The 15,853-nt window shown below is 40.7% G+C and overlaps 1 pseudogene; it reads left to right on the forward strand.

The window, feature by feature from the left end:
• Nucleotides 1–12,124: 12,124 nt before the first annotated feature.
• LOC132483266 (small ribosomal subunit protein uS5-like) lies at nucleotides 12,125–13,221 on the forward strand (annotated as a pseudogene).
• The last annotated feature ends 2,632 nt before the right edge of the window (nucleotides 13,222–15,853 follow it).

A 15,853-nucleotide genomic window follows, 5' to 3' on the forward strand; every position in this document is an offset into this window, starting at 1 on the left:
AAATACACTCACCTGGGACCATTGTAGAGCTCAGTTTTCAAGCCCATGAAAAATAAATGGAAGTGTCTTTGTGTGAATCTGTCAGCATCTGTACCACTGCATTATACATGATCCCAGCCATGTTCATCTGTTCCTCACACGGTTTCAGCAAGAGTTTTACATTTTACCAAATAAGAGAGATCAAGACAGAATCCATAGTTTCCTTACTCTGGTTTTCTTGGCAGGATCCTCTCTTGTCCTTTTTTTTTTTTTTTTTTTTTTTAAGCGATCTGTACTTTATCTTTGGCTATAGCCACAGAGGTTTGCTTCTTCCCTTAGAAGGCAGTTTTGAAGGCTTATAGTCTTAATGTTTGCTCAATAATTTTTCTTTTTGTATCACTGTCATTTTTTTAAATTTCAAATAAACTGTTATCATTAGTTTGTCTAAGAGTAGATCTCATCTAGGTAGTTAATAAGTATAACTTTCATGTAGATATTATAAGAAGAAGAAACATTGATCTGATTCCTACCCTCTATTAGTTTACACACATATACACAGATATAAAGCAAATAGCAATCTGGGTTTCTTTTTTCCTAACAGCAATTAATTTATTTATTTTAGTGCTAGATTATGTAAAATGGAAGCTTGCATTTGAATTACAATTCTAATAAACAGAGTCATTATAATTGCCTAATTAGAACAATTTCTGCATTTTATAGGCATTGAATTTTTTTTGGATACCATAGCAAGTAACAAGCCCATGTGCTATTTTTTTCTATACAAATTTAATCTATGCTAATAGCTATTCAAACTCTTTCAGACTGCTGAATATTTGTCGTTAGTGCTTTTCTTGATCAAGGTAGTAATTGTCATGGCTTAAAAAATAATCATTTTTTTTATTCTGCCTAGCTCCAAATCTTCTAATTTGTTTTATATTGCTTGCTCTGCTGTTCTAGCGTTCTCAATTTCTTTTGATTAAGGACTATTGTTTAAACCTTGTGAATGACAGTCATTTATTTGTCACACAAATATATTTTAGACCAAATCACTATTGATATGGGTTGCTATTGGATTCAAATATTTGATAACTGCATACTATAACTGAAACTTTAACAGTATCTCAGGCAATGGTTTAAGTGGCGGCACCTATAAAACTTACAAAGTTCCATAGTGGTCAGCTTTCATTTTTTTCCATCATGCTGTTAAATTAGAGACATATTTGTTCAGTGACCAAGACTTCCAAAAGCCAAATCCCTCTCTTTTCCTAAAGAATGACCTTCCTGAAGGAGAATAGAGCTCATTTACAAAATTTTAGTCAGTTGTTCCTTTGTTTCAGGAAAGCTTGGAATTGAGACAAATAGGAGAAAATACGTAATTTGTGACTTGAAAAGTGAAGAGATGTATATGAACCTGAACCACAACTTTTTCACTCAGCTTTATAGGCTTAAACAGAGCTGGAAAAATGTTCTTTTGCAAACCTAGATGTCAAGAAAAAGCAAGTTTCTGCTCCAGCAGTGTTTGCAGGCTCTGAACATGTACCACTGGAGGGAGATGAAGTGCTTTCAAGTGGTAGCTAAGTGAACAGTTTATTTTAACGGTTAGGTATTTACTTTTCATCCAACATTTAATTATGGAAATTTTCAAAATGCAGCCAATTGAAAAGAATTTTACAACAAACAGCCATAAACCTACCACCTAGATTCTCCATCAGCATTTCACTGTACTTGCTTCATCACATATCTAACCTTCTAGCCACCCCTTGATGGAGCCATCGATTCATCTTATTTTTAATGCATTGGAGACACCGGTGCATTTCCCCTAAAACCCTTCTGCATGCAGGTTATTAATGAGTTCAATATTTGTTTATAGTTTCTTTTTCTTTTTTGGGGGGTTTTTGCATTTTTAAAGTTTTTATTTTATATTTGGATATAGTTGATTTACAATGTTGTATTAGTTTCGGGGGGTACAGTAAAGTGATTCAGTTATACATATACACATATCTATTCTTTTTCAGATTCTTTCCCACATAGGTTATTACAGAATATTGAGTAGAGTTCCCTGTGCTATCCAGTAGGTCCTTATTGATTATCTATTTAGTTTATTTTTCTATATTAGTAAAATTTACTGTTTGACAAAATGAATACATATACCTATGTAGCCCAAACTCCTGTAAAAATACAGAATAGTACCATCACCCCAGAAAGCTCCCTTATGCCTGTTCCTCCTTCATCTCTGTCCCGATCTCATCCCCAGGTAACCACTGTTCTGGTTTTTTTCACCATAGATAAGTTTACCTATTTTAGAACCTCAATTAACTGGAATCATATGATATGTATTTTTTTGTGTAAGACTTCTTTCACTCAGCTTAATTTTTTTCTTCATTCGTTTTTCTGTGTACATTGGTAGTTTATTCCCTTATGTTGCTGAATAATATTCTGTTAATAGACCACAGTTTGTTTATCCATTCTCTTGTCTGTTTCCAGTTTTTAACCATCACGAATAAAGCCTCTCTGAACATTCTTACGTCAGTCTTTTTGTGTAAATATATTTTTATTTCTCTCAGGTAGAATTCTAACTGCCAGGTCATAGGCTAGGTGTATCTTTTAGTTTTATAAGAAACAGATTTTTCTATACTTTAGAAAAAATATAAAATGCTTGTACCATTTTATATTTCCACCAATAATGCATGAGTGGTTTGGTTGTCCTATTGTCTTTTTAATTTTACCCTTTCTGGTGACATGAGTGTTATCTCATTGTAATCTGATTTCCCAGGTGCTTATTTTTAATATGTTTTAGGAAAAAGACGATTAGAACACCAACTCCATGATTTCAGGTACTTCAGGCTGGAGTCAGGGCCAATAAATAGTGAGTCAATTTAAGATCAAGTTCAATAAAAATACCAAGTAAATAATAGTTGAGGTGGTGTATGGATATAGAAAATTTGTGAATAGGTGAAGCTTAAGAAATACTGTTATAGAGGATCTTTTTTCAGACCTCCTCTATTTCCAAGGCTTTTCTTTTTTTTTTTTTTTTTGGATCGAGTCAAAAACTCAACATGTAAAAATCTTTAAGACATTTCAGTTACCTTTACCCACTACAGAGTCACTGAGTTCTGAGATTAGAATTCTATGTAAACCTGGAGTGAAAAAGATTTCAGCATCATCCTTGCTTTTGAAACCATGCTTTAAGCAGTCTAATTGTATAAAAGGGCAACAAAAGAAAACTATTACAAAGGCAAAATAGCAAGGTAGACATTAGTACCCATTGGAACCAGCCTGCTAGACTTGCCCCTCGGTTCCACCACTTACTAGCTGTGTAAAGCTGGCAAATTATTTTCTTCTCTGTGTTTCAGTTTCCTCATCTATAAAACGTGGGTGGTAATAGTAACAACTTCATATGAAGCTGTGAGGAATACATAAATAAAAACATGTAAATAGCACATAGTAAGTATCATATAAGGGTGAGCTACTATTATTTTTGTTGTTGTAGGAGAACCAATCAGCCAAAAGAAGGGAAAGATTCCTGTAGGCCAAATGAGGAATGAAGCAGGGGGGTAGATACCTCTAGAAAGCAGAAAGCCCTGTGCCTTTGGAAATGGGCACTATCTTATTATCAGCCTGGGGCTCGTTTCTCCTTCTTGCTCTTTCTTTGGGCAACAGCCTTTCCCAGTTCTCAGCTTAGATGGGGCTGAGCTCATTTCCTGGCCATGTGATCCAGGCCTGGCCAATCAGCATTTCTCATCCCTAAGTTTACATTGACTGGTCCCAGAGATGGACACCTGATCTCAATCAGGATGATAATACTCTATCCTGGGATTTCTGCAGGGGTTCTTGAGAGTTACTCCCTCTCTTTTTGCCAGAGATGCAAAGCTGATAAGACATAATGATGGTGCAGCTGAGAGTCATTTTGCTACCCCCTGGGGAGAGCCTGCCAGAGACGGAATCCCTCAAAGAGAAATGCAGCACTGGGGAGTGAGAGTGAGAGAGGGAGGGAGAGAAAGAGAGAGACATAGAGGGACAGAGACGGAGAAAGATCACTGACATTTTAGCGACTGGCTCCAGCTATACTGATCTGACCTTAGCGTCTGTGGACTAATCAGTACCTTTCTTGCCTAAGCCATCGTGAGCTCGGTTTCTGTTGTTTGTGAGGATCCTGATGAATATATCTTTTATAATCAAGGGCACATTTTTGCAAGATAATTTCTTTGAGTTTCGGAGGCTTTGCTATGTTTACGTAAATATCTTTCTCCACTGAAACTTCTGTAGGTTGTTTGTGTAGGCTACGTGGAGACACTGCCAGAGCGAGGTTTGTGAAATCCCCCAACAGATCAGGAGGCAGGTGTAGAGAGAAATGATGCCAATCAGTTTAATGTGTAGCAGCCGTGGAAACCAGGAGGAGACCCTTCGTTCTCAGGGTCATCTGGATTCGGTGGAGCAGAGTGGGATGGGGGAGTGGGGTAGGGTAGGATTCTTGGGCAAATCTACCCTCTGTAGATATTTCCCTGGCACTCCCCATGGGATGGGGAGATAAGAGATCTGCTTTCCTTTCCTTCTCTTTTCTCAGTCCACTTCTCAGTTGTTGCTACTCAGACTACTAGACCTGTGCCTCCAGTCCTCAACACTTTTTTTTTTTTTTTTTGGCGGTACGTGGGCCTCTCCCTGTTGTGGCCTCTCCCGTTGCGGAGCACAGGCTCCGGACGCGCAGGCTCAGCGGCCGTGGCTCACAGGCCCAGGCGCTCCGCGGCATGTGGGATTTTCCCGGACCGGGGCACAAACCCGTGTCCCCTGCATCGGCAGGTGGACTCTCAACCACTGTGCCACCAGGGGAGCCCTATTCATTTATTTTTATGTTCAATTCGTTCCTTCAAAAAATGTTGAGGCTCTACTTATGTTGCAGGGACTGCACAGAATGCTGGGTATAAAATGACCCGCCCTTACAGAGTATAGACCATCTGGGGACTAGACTGGTGATGATGACGACAGATCCTGTTTACAGTGTGAGATGCTAGACTCTAACCTGGTCTGCCAGGGTCCGGACAGATGTCCCTGAGGATCTGACACTGAAGCTGAGACAGGAAGGAGGAGAAGGGAGAGTTTGACAGGAGGAAGCGAGAGGTAGAAAGACCACTTCTGACCACAAGAACAGGTGAACGTGGAGACCCTGGAATGGGGAGCAGCTGGCTCCTTGGAAGAACTGAGAACATACCAGAATGATTTGAAGGAAGGGGAACAAGGCAATGGTGGCTGGAGCCGGTGAGTCTTTCTTGGTCCTGTGTCGGAGGCTGAACTTCATCTAAAAGCTGGCAGGCTTAATGGGAAATTGTAAGTTTTCTTATGATTGGACCTTATCTAGTGTTAGATACACATGAGATTCTTTTCCTTTCATTCTGTAGTTTTAATCCCTGTGAATAAAAATGAGACAGAGGAATTTATGAGGCAAAAGAATTAGTAAGTAAGCCAACAAGGGCAGAGAACTTAAAAGAAAGGAGTTGGGAATTTCCCTTGTTCCCTTATACCATTTTAGAAGTATTTTTTCCTTCTTTTCTATTTACATGTTTTGGAAAATAACACACAACAGCTGTCAAACTATTTTGCAAAATAGATGTCTTTCTAAACTTTGTTAAATTTTTAAGGCTATAACTGACTGAGATTTAAGAGTCTCTTCTAGAATAAGTCGATATTTATAAGGTAGTAACTGGAATTTTAGAACAATGTGGTGATTAAGAGCAGGAGCTCTGATCTCAGGTTAATCAAGTTCAAGCCCAGCTTTTTTCAATCACTAGATGTGTGACTGAATATGTTGTTTAACTTTTCTCTTGTTTTCCCTTATCTGTAAAACAGAGACAATATTAACTACTTCATAGAGTTGTTGTGAGGATTATGATATAATGCATTTAAGCAAGGTGTCTGGTAAATAGCATATGATCAATCGTTAATTAACACAAACATTTTAGTGGGAAATTATCTTTCCCACCGTAATAGATTGTGAAAATTTTCATGTTTATTGTAATATATACCATTTTATAAATACATATGTGACAAATGACAGAAAACCAAGTTCACACACAAACAGTAGATAATAATACATAGATGTTTTGGAAGGCAATCTGAAGGATTAGAAATTTGGATAACAATGAATAAATAAGGAATTAATTACAGTTAAATTGTGATAGAATTTAAATATAATAAGACAAACAGCCAGGTTTAAATGGGTAAATAAACAGAGATGTTAAAAGAAAAGCAATAAGTCTTTTCAGGGGATTCAAAAAGCAGTAAAGAGAATTTTAATTGATGCTTGAAAGCAAAGGGGCAGAGAGAAGAGCAGGAAAACTAACAAATACCTTCAAGGGCCAGGGAAGTAACACGACCATATAATTCCACCACATATAACAGACTAGGGAGTTGTGGGCTCTGCATAAAAACATTCAAATCACAAACTACATGTGTAAGAAAAATCATGCTGAGCAAACAGTTTGCTACCCCAGGAATAAAGTGATGTCTCTCAAATGAACGGAAAGTAGCAGTGGAAACCCTGAACGAATCCTTTCTACGGTGTGAGTCCTGTTCCACACCCTCCTGTCTTCCCTGATCCACATCCCTGCCCTGCCAGCATCCACGGGCTCCTGCTGATTCATGTTCGCCGGGCCCTGTGGTGCTTGGGAAGACAATCCCCCTCTATCCTGGCAAACCCAGCAGTTCCTCAGTTGGCTATGCTGAGATTTGACCCTAATTGTGGGTGTGATGGCCAAGAGGGAATACGAGGGGCAGATCACGACAAGGGCAAGCAGTGAGGCAGCTGAGAAAGCGAAACCTCTTCAAGTAAGAATGTGTGTGTTTGGGGAGGGGCCTCCACCGCAAGCCCCGGGAGTTCATAGGAATCTGCAGGGGGTCTGTCCAGGTTCTCAAGTGCATCTACCCAGAGATCCCCATGCCAATTCTCAGGCTCCCACTTCTTCCCCATCGAGGCCCTGACTTTGGTCTTTGCTGGGAATCCAACCCTCTCTCAACTTCTGCTGTTGTTACCATTAAGTCTTCCAGCTGCAGGAGATGAGGGTCATTGTGAATAGCTACCAGAGATTCCTTCTTTTCTTGCTCTCATACTTTGCTTTAAACTGTTGATTAATAGATCTGCCAGTCACTTTCTCTTCTTTAAATTTCCCAGGCCTTACAGTTACTCTTTCCCACATACCCTAAATGCCTACCTCATTAAACCAGTTAATGCGCTGCTTTCCACCCAAATCCCAACCCGGTTCTCCACAGGTAAAGGTCTTAGCAATCACCAAGCTGGGAACTAGCAACCCTCCACCTCCCACCAGTGATGTGAGCCTCCTTTCCAACTGGCCACGTAGGGATGCAGAGCGTTCCACCCTCAGCATTGCTTCCTGGGACCAAATGCAATACCACCCCTCTTAGGTTGGATTCCCTGGAAGGAGCTTGATGTGCAGTTTCTTGTTCAGGTTATTTATTGGAAGAAAGCTTTCTGGAGAAGAGGAGTAAAGGAATCAGGGATAGGGCAGAGAGGAAAAACTAAACAAGAGTGTCACGTAAGCTAGAGACCAGCTTTCCCTTGTGGAAGATCTGGGGCAGGAGTTGCACTGCAGGACTGACCCCGCCCTGGGGTGAGTGGGCCCATCTTTCATTTCAACATCAGTCGGTAACTGATGGCAGTCCGCGTTGTCTGTGCCCACGCCCACAGCCCCAGTACACACGCAGAGAGAGTGGGCAGTTCTCCAGTGAGTTGTTATCAGCTGTTGAATTGAATTTCTAGGCCCAAGATGGAGCCACCCCTTCCTGGGGTGCCACATCAGCAAACAGACACTTAGATAACTTGTGTGTCCCTGTAAATGCTTCGCTTGACCGGAAATGCAGTATATCCACCCAATCCAGCAGTGGTTGAGAGTCCGCCTGCCGATGCAGGGGACACGGGTTTGTGCCCCGGTCCGGGAAGATCCCACATGCCGCGGAGCGGCTGGGCCCGTGAGCCATGGCCGCTGAGCCTGCGCATCCGGAGCCTGAGCTCCGCAACGGGAGAGGCCGCAACAGTGAGAGGCCCGCGTACCGCAAAAAAAAAAAAAAAAAAAAAAAAATACTCTAGCGCCAAGCCAACTCTGGACTCTACTTATTTCCTTGTTCTTTCTCACCCCGGACGAGGTTGACTACGTGGCCCCTGCCAATCAGATGTTTTCTATTTGTCTCTTCCTTGTTCTTTATTTTTTATCCTTTGAAAGCTTCCTGCCTTCTGACCCAATTTTCAGTTCTTCAAGTGGAGACTGGCTGCGTCATGACATTGTTTGTGTTACTGACATTGTTTTCCTTAATCATCCTTTAACACAGCAGCTGGGGGGAGGGGTGCTCCAGGTGGTAGAGAGAGTGGGGCGCCAGCAACCTCCCTCACGGCTGTCGTTATTATCATGATGGATGATATTATTGAAGAGCAGTTTGTAATTTTACAACTGGAAAAATTTTCCTTTTCACGGTTGATGTGAAGCTGACGGTAGCTCTTTTCTTTCTGCTAAAGGTGATGTTTTCCTTAATGTTAGGCCGGAATGTTCTAACTGGAAAAGCCTTTTAATTTGAAGGGGAAAAGCAAGTGAATTTATTAAATAGAGTGTTAATAAAAAGGTGTATGGTAGTAATTTTTCTCTTCTCTTTCCCCACAGGCCTCCGAACGCATTCCCCTGACACTCCTCTCCTAAGCATGTCTGTCTGCTGGCTTCTGAGGTAAGAAAACATTTTTTTTTTTTTTTTTGCTCAGCTGTAATCCAGGCAAAGGTTTCCAAGTTTGTGAATTAATCCACTGTCTCCTGCTTACAGCTAGCTAAGAAGGATACAGTAACACATTATATATTTACCAAAATACACGCTTCAATATGTGAACCAGAATTAATTTACATTTTGGGTAGAAAAATCCATTTTGCCTCAATCATTTCATGTAAGCACCTGAGAAATTGTTTTTCTGAAAGCTGCTGGGCAACTTCCAGAGTGATCTATGGAACTATAAATGTGAATCTATTTGTAATTGACAAGCAAATAAGTCTCAGGCATGTTCTTAGGGTTTCAAGCTACTCTGACTAGTCCTCATGGCAGAAGAGGGAAAAAAGTACTTTTCTGAAGGTAACTTTAATTTTCTTCCCACATTCGGCATACGTGAAGGAATTTAGGGGAAATTTTGCATTTAATGAAACCCATTTATAAATTTTTCTTATGAAAATAGTATACCGGTTGCAGCAATCATGGGGACAGGAAGTGCTCAATCTTTGTTCAAGTCATTGGTTGTGAGTATTATAAGTGAGAGCTGCTGAGGTCTGTGGTATAGGAGGCGTGGGCTGAAGAATCTTGTTAAAAGGCAGTGTAAGTCTAAGACCACAAGTAGATACGACCTTTCAGGGAAAAAAATGCCGAAGAGGTGGATTGCTTCCCCTGCCAGGAGAGAGAATTTTTGTACAGCTCTCAGGAGAGCAATACTGGTCCAGCAGGGGTTTGATTGATTTGTAACTGGATAGGTACTCACTTGAAGAAAGTGTTCCAGAAATATTTGGAAGTTATGGTTTCTCTATTGGACTGTCTTGAAAAATTTAAGTGTCCCCACAGGTGCTGTGTGATCTGTAAAAAATGTAGTGGCTCATGAGCTTTTGGTGGTGGGTGATGAAGGGTGATGGTGATATGCTGAAAGAAATCAAAATTCTTTTTTTTGGTCAGGAGTGGTAGCTTGGTTTTATGTATACTAGCTAATATTTACTGAGGGCTCAGGCTGTACCAAGCAGTATCTAAGAACTTAAATGTATTTACTTATGACGGAGGTACTTTTACTAACCATGTTTGATAGATAAGGAAATTGAGGCAAAGAGAGGTTAAGTAACTTGCCTATAGTTACATAGCTAATTAGTGATAGAATAAGATTTATATCTAGATAGTTTAACTCCAGAGCACACGCTCTTTACTGTTTTGCTACACAGCCTCCAAGGGCATAACCATAACCAGGAGGAGGCATTTATAGGCTTACATCATTCAGGTTACTTTGAAGCGAGACAGTGTCCCAGCAAAAAAGTTAAGTGAGGAATTGGATTATCTTCTGGTGAATTCAGTCAATCCTATTTGTCAGCCCATCTATTTTGAAACAGTTAAGTTGTTGATGATAGTGTCTAAGTCCTCAATTACTGTTTGTTTTTTTTCACCTGGTTTCCTAAATTCTCCACTTCATTGTATTGCTTGAGTTTGTACCAGCTGAAAAGAACCAAAGTGCAGTGATGCAAATGAAGTAGCCTGGATCTAACCTTGAGCGTATTTCTCTTTGCCAGTGTGGAATTTGGAGACACGTGTGTAACTTTAATTGGGAGAAAGTTGGAGTCAACATGACCCTCAGAGATCATCTGGAGATGAGGAATCTGAGGATCACTGAGGGTCAGAGACTTGCACAGGATCACACACAGTGGTTCACAGAGGGGCTTCAAGGGAACCTAGGATGCTCGCTTTCTAGAACAGAGCTCTTTCCACAGTGGTGTCCTGTGACCTGAAGAAGCTGAAAAGTAACAGTGAAGAGTAACAGCTCTGGTGACAAGGCATTTGCTGACAAAGAGGCAGAATCCAATAGTTAAATAGTGAAAAATCCAATAGTGAAATAGTGAAATTGTCCTATTAGAAGTCTCCTGGGCCATTCATCCAGAGAGAGCCCTCGGGGAGGAATAGGTTTGGCTCAAATTTAGTCTTTGGTACAATAGATGCCTGACAATGAGGTGGCTGGGGCTGGTTAGGATGGTGATAATGACAAGTTGGCAACCAAAATAAGAATAACCCAGATTTATAACTTGAAACCTAACCCAAACCACAGTGTAAAACAAGGGACTATCAAATGCCAAGGACCTGGGCTTCCCTGGTGGCGCAGTGGTTGAGAGTCCGCCTGCCGATGCAGGGGACATGGGTTCATGCCCCGGTCCGAGAAGATCCCACATGCCGCAGAGCGGCTGGGCCCGTGAGCCATGGCCGCTGAGCCTGCGCGTCCGGAGCCTGTGCTCTGCAAGGGGATAGGCCACAACAGTGAGAGGCCCACATACCACAAAAAAAAAAAAAAAAAAGCCAAGGACCTCAAGGGATTTGATATCTCAGGAAATTAGGCCAATTTCCTCTTCATATGTCTAAGTCTTTTGAAGAGATCATGATACTGTAATCCTACCTTTGACAGTTGTGGAATAGTTCAATTGTGATTGATTTAAAGTCACAGGAAAAGTATCCTCTCTCTAAAAATTAATTTAAAACATCACAGCCCAAAAGACTAAATGTTAGTGTCTCATGTTTCTAGGCATATAAATATTTACTGACCAAATAAATGTTTGCTCTAGCCAGTACATTACATCCCTGGCTAATCCTTACCTATTTTTATGTGAAATAAAAATTATAAATTATCAAAACACTTCTTTTAAGTTACTTAACTAACATTTAATTAAATAATTGCCAGTTAGTATCATTTGCATCATAGTTTTTGGACTGATTTGTACAATTTCTTTAAAGTCTTGACTAGGTTTTTGGTAATAGTGAGAACATAACTGATGCCTTAAGGTTTACATGCCTCTAATATTCTGTACAATTAAGTTTCTGCTTTTCTATTCAGCTCACCTTGTTAGATGAGGATAAACTATCTTGTACCAACTTAATGGGAATATTGCAGAACCAGTGAGGAAATGCCCAAAGTGCTTTGATAATCTTACTTGTGTGTGCCTGGTGATATTAATTAAAATGTCTTTCGTGAGCAGCACGTAAGTGGGTTTTTAGTCTTTGAAATAAGTTGATTTTCAACTTGATAATGTAGTTAAATTCAGCTTCATTTTGAAATGTAAGTATTTTAGAGTAGAAAAAATTGGAAATTTCCCCCACTAAAAGAAACTATGACTCCTTGGAGAGATGCTTGCTTCTGGGTCTGGGTCAGGAAAAGCTCAGGTGAGCTTGGGACTTCCTGTTCTGCCCAAAGGAGAGGAAGCTCTCAAAGATGTCTGAGGACACGCCAAAGGGACATAGCAGCCGTTTTAAAGGTCTCCCACTGCCTAAAGATGCGATAAGTTGAGCAAAAAAGAATAATGACTACAATTCGTTGAAACATGTGGAAAATATAAAAATCCATGAGTTCTTTGCTTTTATTCAGTAGAAACACCAAATGGCAGATGACGCCAGTGCTATGGGAGGCCCCAGAGGCCCCGGGGGCCCTGGAATGGGAAGCCGTGGTGGCTTCCGCGCAGGCTTCTGCAGCGGTGGTCAGGGCCGGGGCCGGGGTCGTGGAGTTCGCGGAGGCAAGGCCGAGGACAAGGAGTGGCTCCCCCATCACCAAGCTGGGCCGCCTGGTCAGGGACGTGAAGATCAAGTCCCTGGAGGAGATCTATCTCTTTTCTTTGCCCATCAAGGAATCTGAGATCATTGACTTTTTCTTGGGGGCATCCCTCAAGGATGAAGTTTTGAAGATCATGCCTGTGCAAAAGTAGACCTGTGCTGGCCAGCAGGCCAGGTTCAAGGCCTTTGTCGCCATCGGGGATTACAACGGACGTGTTGGTTTGGGTGTGAAGTGCTCTAAGGAGGTAGCCACTGCCATCCGTAGGGCCATCATTCTGGCCAAGCTCTCCATCGTCCCCGCGTGACAAGGCTACTGGGGGAACAAGATCGGCAAGCCCCATACCGTCCCTTGCCAGGTAACTGGCCGCTGAGGCTCTGTGCTGGTGAGCCTCATCCCTTCCCCCAGGGGCACTGGCATCGTCTCAGTCTCTGTGCCCAAGAAGCTACTGATGGTGGCTGGAATTGATGACTGCTACACCTCTGCCAGGGGCTGCACTGGCCACGCTGGACAACTTCGCCAAGGCCTTTTTTTTGTGTGTGGTATGCGGGCCTCTCACTGCTGTGGCCTCTCCCATTGCGGAGCACAGGCTCCAGACGCAAAGGCTCAGCAGCCATGGCTCACGGGCCCAGCCGCTCTGTGGCATGTGGGGTCTTCCCAGACTGGGGCACCAACCCATGTCCCCTGCATCGGCAGGCGGACTCTCAACCACTGCGCCACCAGGGAAGCCCCCAAGGCCACTTTTGATGCCATTTCCAAGACCTACAGTTATCTCACTCCTGATCTCTGGAAAGAGACGGTGTTCACCAAGTCTCCATATCAGGAATTCACTGACCATCTTGTAAAGACCCACACCAGAGTTTCTGTGCAGAGGACTCAGGCTCCAGCTGTAGCCACCACATAGTTTTCTATAGGAAAAATAAAGTGAATGAAGCTAGTTAAAAAAAAAATCCATGAGTTCATAAAGAATGAAAAAAAGAAGAGAGCAAAAGGAAAAAAGAACCTCAAAACTCATCTGTCACCTTTGGAAGTCACTGCTGTACCAGGCTGCTACTCTGATAATCATCATTTAAGGAAAGAATTAAGGATTTATTCTACCTTACCTGTATAGTTTCCTACATAAATTGTATTTTAGAGTGCCCAAATTGCCTGAATTGATGAAGAGTGATTATTTTTTCTTTTCCATTATAGTTTATTCCAAGTTATTGAATATAGTTCCCTGTGCTATACAGTAGGACTTGTTGTTGGTCTATTTTAGATATAGTAGTTTGTATCTGCTAATCCCAAACTCCTAATTTATCCTCCTCCCCACCCAACCGCTTTCCCCTTTGGTAACCATAAGTTTGTTTTCTATGTCTGTGAGTCTGTTTCCATTTTGGAAATAAGTTCATTTACATCAGTTTTAAGATTCCACATGTAAGTGATATCATGATATTTGACTTTTTCTGCCTGACTTCCCTCACATAGTATGATAATCTCTAGGTCCATCCATGTTGCTGCAAATGGCATTATTTCATTCTTTTTTATGGCTGAGTAATATTCCATTTTATCTATATCTGTATCTATATACCACATCTTCTTCATCCATTCATCTGCTGATGGATATTTAGACTGTTTCCATGTCTTGACTATTGTAAATAGTGCTGCTATGAACATTGGGGTATATGCATCTTTTCAAATTAGCATTTTCTTTGGATACATGCCCAGGAGTGGGATTGCAGGATCATATGGCAACTCCATTTTTAGTTTTTTAAGGAGCCTCCATACTGTTTTCCATAGTGGCTGCACCAATCTACATTCCCACCAACAGTGTAGGAGGGTTCCCTTTTCTCCACATCCTCTCCAGCATTTGTTATTTGTAGATTTTTTTGACATCTTTATTGCAGTATAATTGCTTTACAATGTTGTGTTAATTCCTGCTTGTAGATCTCTTAATGATGGCCATTCTGACCGGTGTGAGTTGGTACCTTATTGTAGTTTTGATTTGCATTTCTCTAATAATTAGCAATGTTGAGCATCTTTTCATGTGCCCATTGGCCATCTGGATGTTTTCTTTGGAGAAATATCTATTCAGGTCTTCTACCCATTTTTTGACTGGACTGTTTGATTTTTTTGTTATTGAGTTGTATGAGCTGTTTGTATATTTTGGAAATTAAGCTCTTGTCAGTTGCATCATTTGCAAATATTTTCTCCCATTCTGTAGGTTGTCTTTTCATTTTGTTTATGATTTCCTTTGCTGTGCAAAAGCTTATAAGTTTGATTAGGCCCAATTTGTTTATTTTTGCTTTAATTTCTATTGCCTTTGGAGATTGACCTAAGAAAACATTGGTATGATTTATGCCAGAGAATGTTTTGCCTATGTTCTCTTCGAGGAGTTTTATGGTGTCATGTCTATATTTAAGTCTTTAAGACATTTTGTGTTTATCTTTGTGTAGAGTGTGAGGGTGTGTTCTAACTCCATTGATTTACATGTGGCTGTCCAGCTTTCCCAACACCACTTGCTGAAGGAACTGTCTTTTCTCCATTGTATGTTCTTGCCTCCTTTGTCCAAGATTAGTTGACTGTAGGTGTGTGGGTTTATTTCTGGGCTCTTATTCTGTTCCATTGGTCCATATGTCTGTTTCTGTGCCAATACACAAATGTGTCTTTATTACTGTAGCTTTGTGGTATTGTCTGAAATCTGGAAGGGTTATGCCTCTAGCTTTGTTCTTTTTCCTAAGGATTGCTTTGACAATTCTGGGTCTTTTGTAGTTTCATATACATTTTAGGATTATTTGCTCTATTTCTGTGAAAAATGTCATGGGTAGTTTAATAGGGATCACATTAAATCTGTAGGTTGCTTTGGGTAATATGGCCATTTTAACAATATTAATTCTTCCAATCCAAGAGCATGGGATATCTTTCTATTTCTTTGGATCATCTCCAATTTCCTTTATCAATGTTTAATAATTCTCAGCATATACGTCTTTCACCTCCTTGGTCAGATTTATTCCTATGTATTCTGTTTTTTTTTTTTTTTGGATGTGATTTTAAAAGGGATTGTTTTTACTTTCCCCTTCTGATGTTTCATTGTTAGCGAAAGAAATGCAACAGATTTCTTTATGTTAATCCTGTATCCTGCTACCTTGCCAAAGTCATTTATCAGTTCTAGTAGCTCTTGTGTGTAGTCTTTAGGGTTTTCTATATAGTGTCATGTCATATGCATATAGTGACAATTTTACCTCTTCCCTTCCAATTTGTTTATTTTTTATTGAAGTATAGTTGATTTACAATGTTATGTTAATTTCTGCTGTAGAGCAAAGTGACTCAGTTATACACATATACACATTCTTTTTTATGTTCTTTTCCATTATGGTTTATCCCAGGATATTGAATATAGTTCCCTGTGCTATACAGCAGGACCTTGTTGTTTATCCATTCAATATGTAATAGTTTGCATCTACTAACCCCAGAGTCCCAGTCCATTCCTCCCTAACCCCCACTCCTCCTTGGCAATCACAATCCTGTTCTCTATGTCTGTGAGTCTGATTCTGTTTCATAGATAAGTTCATTTGTGTCATA

Source organism: Mesoplodon densirostris, chromosome 1, assembly GCF_025265405.1.
Source record: "Mesoplodon densirostris isolate mMesDen1 chromosome 1, mMesDen1 primary haplotype, whole genome shotgun sequence".
NCBI lineage: Eukaryota > Metazoa > Chordata > Mammalia > Artiodactyla > Ziphiidae > Mesoplodon > Mesoplodon densirostris.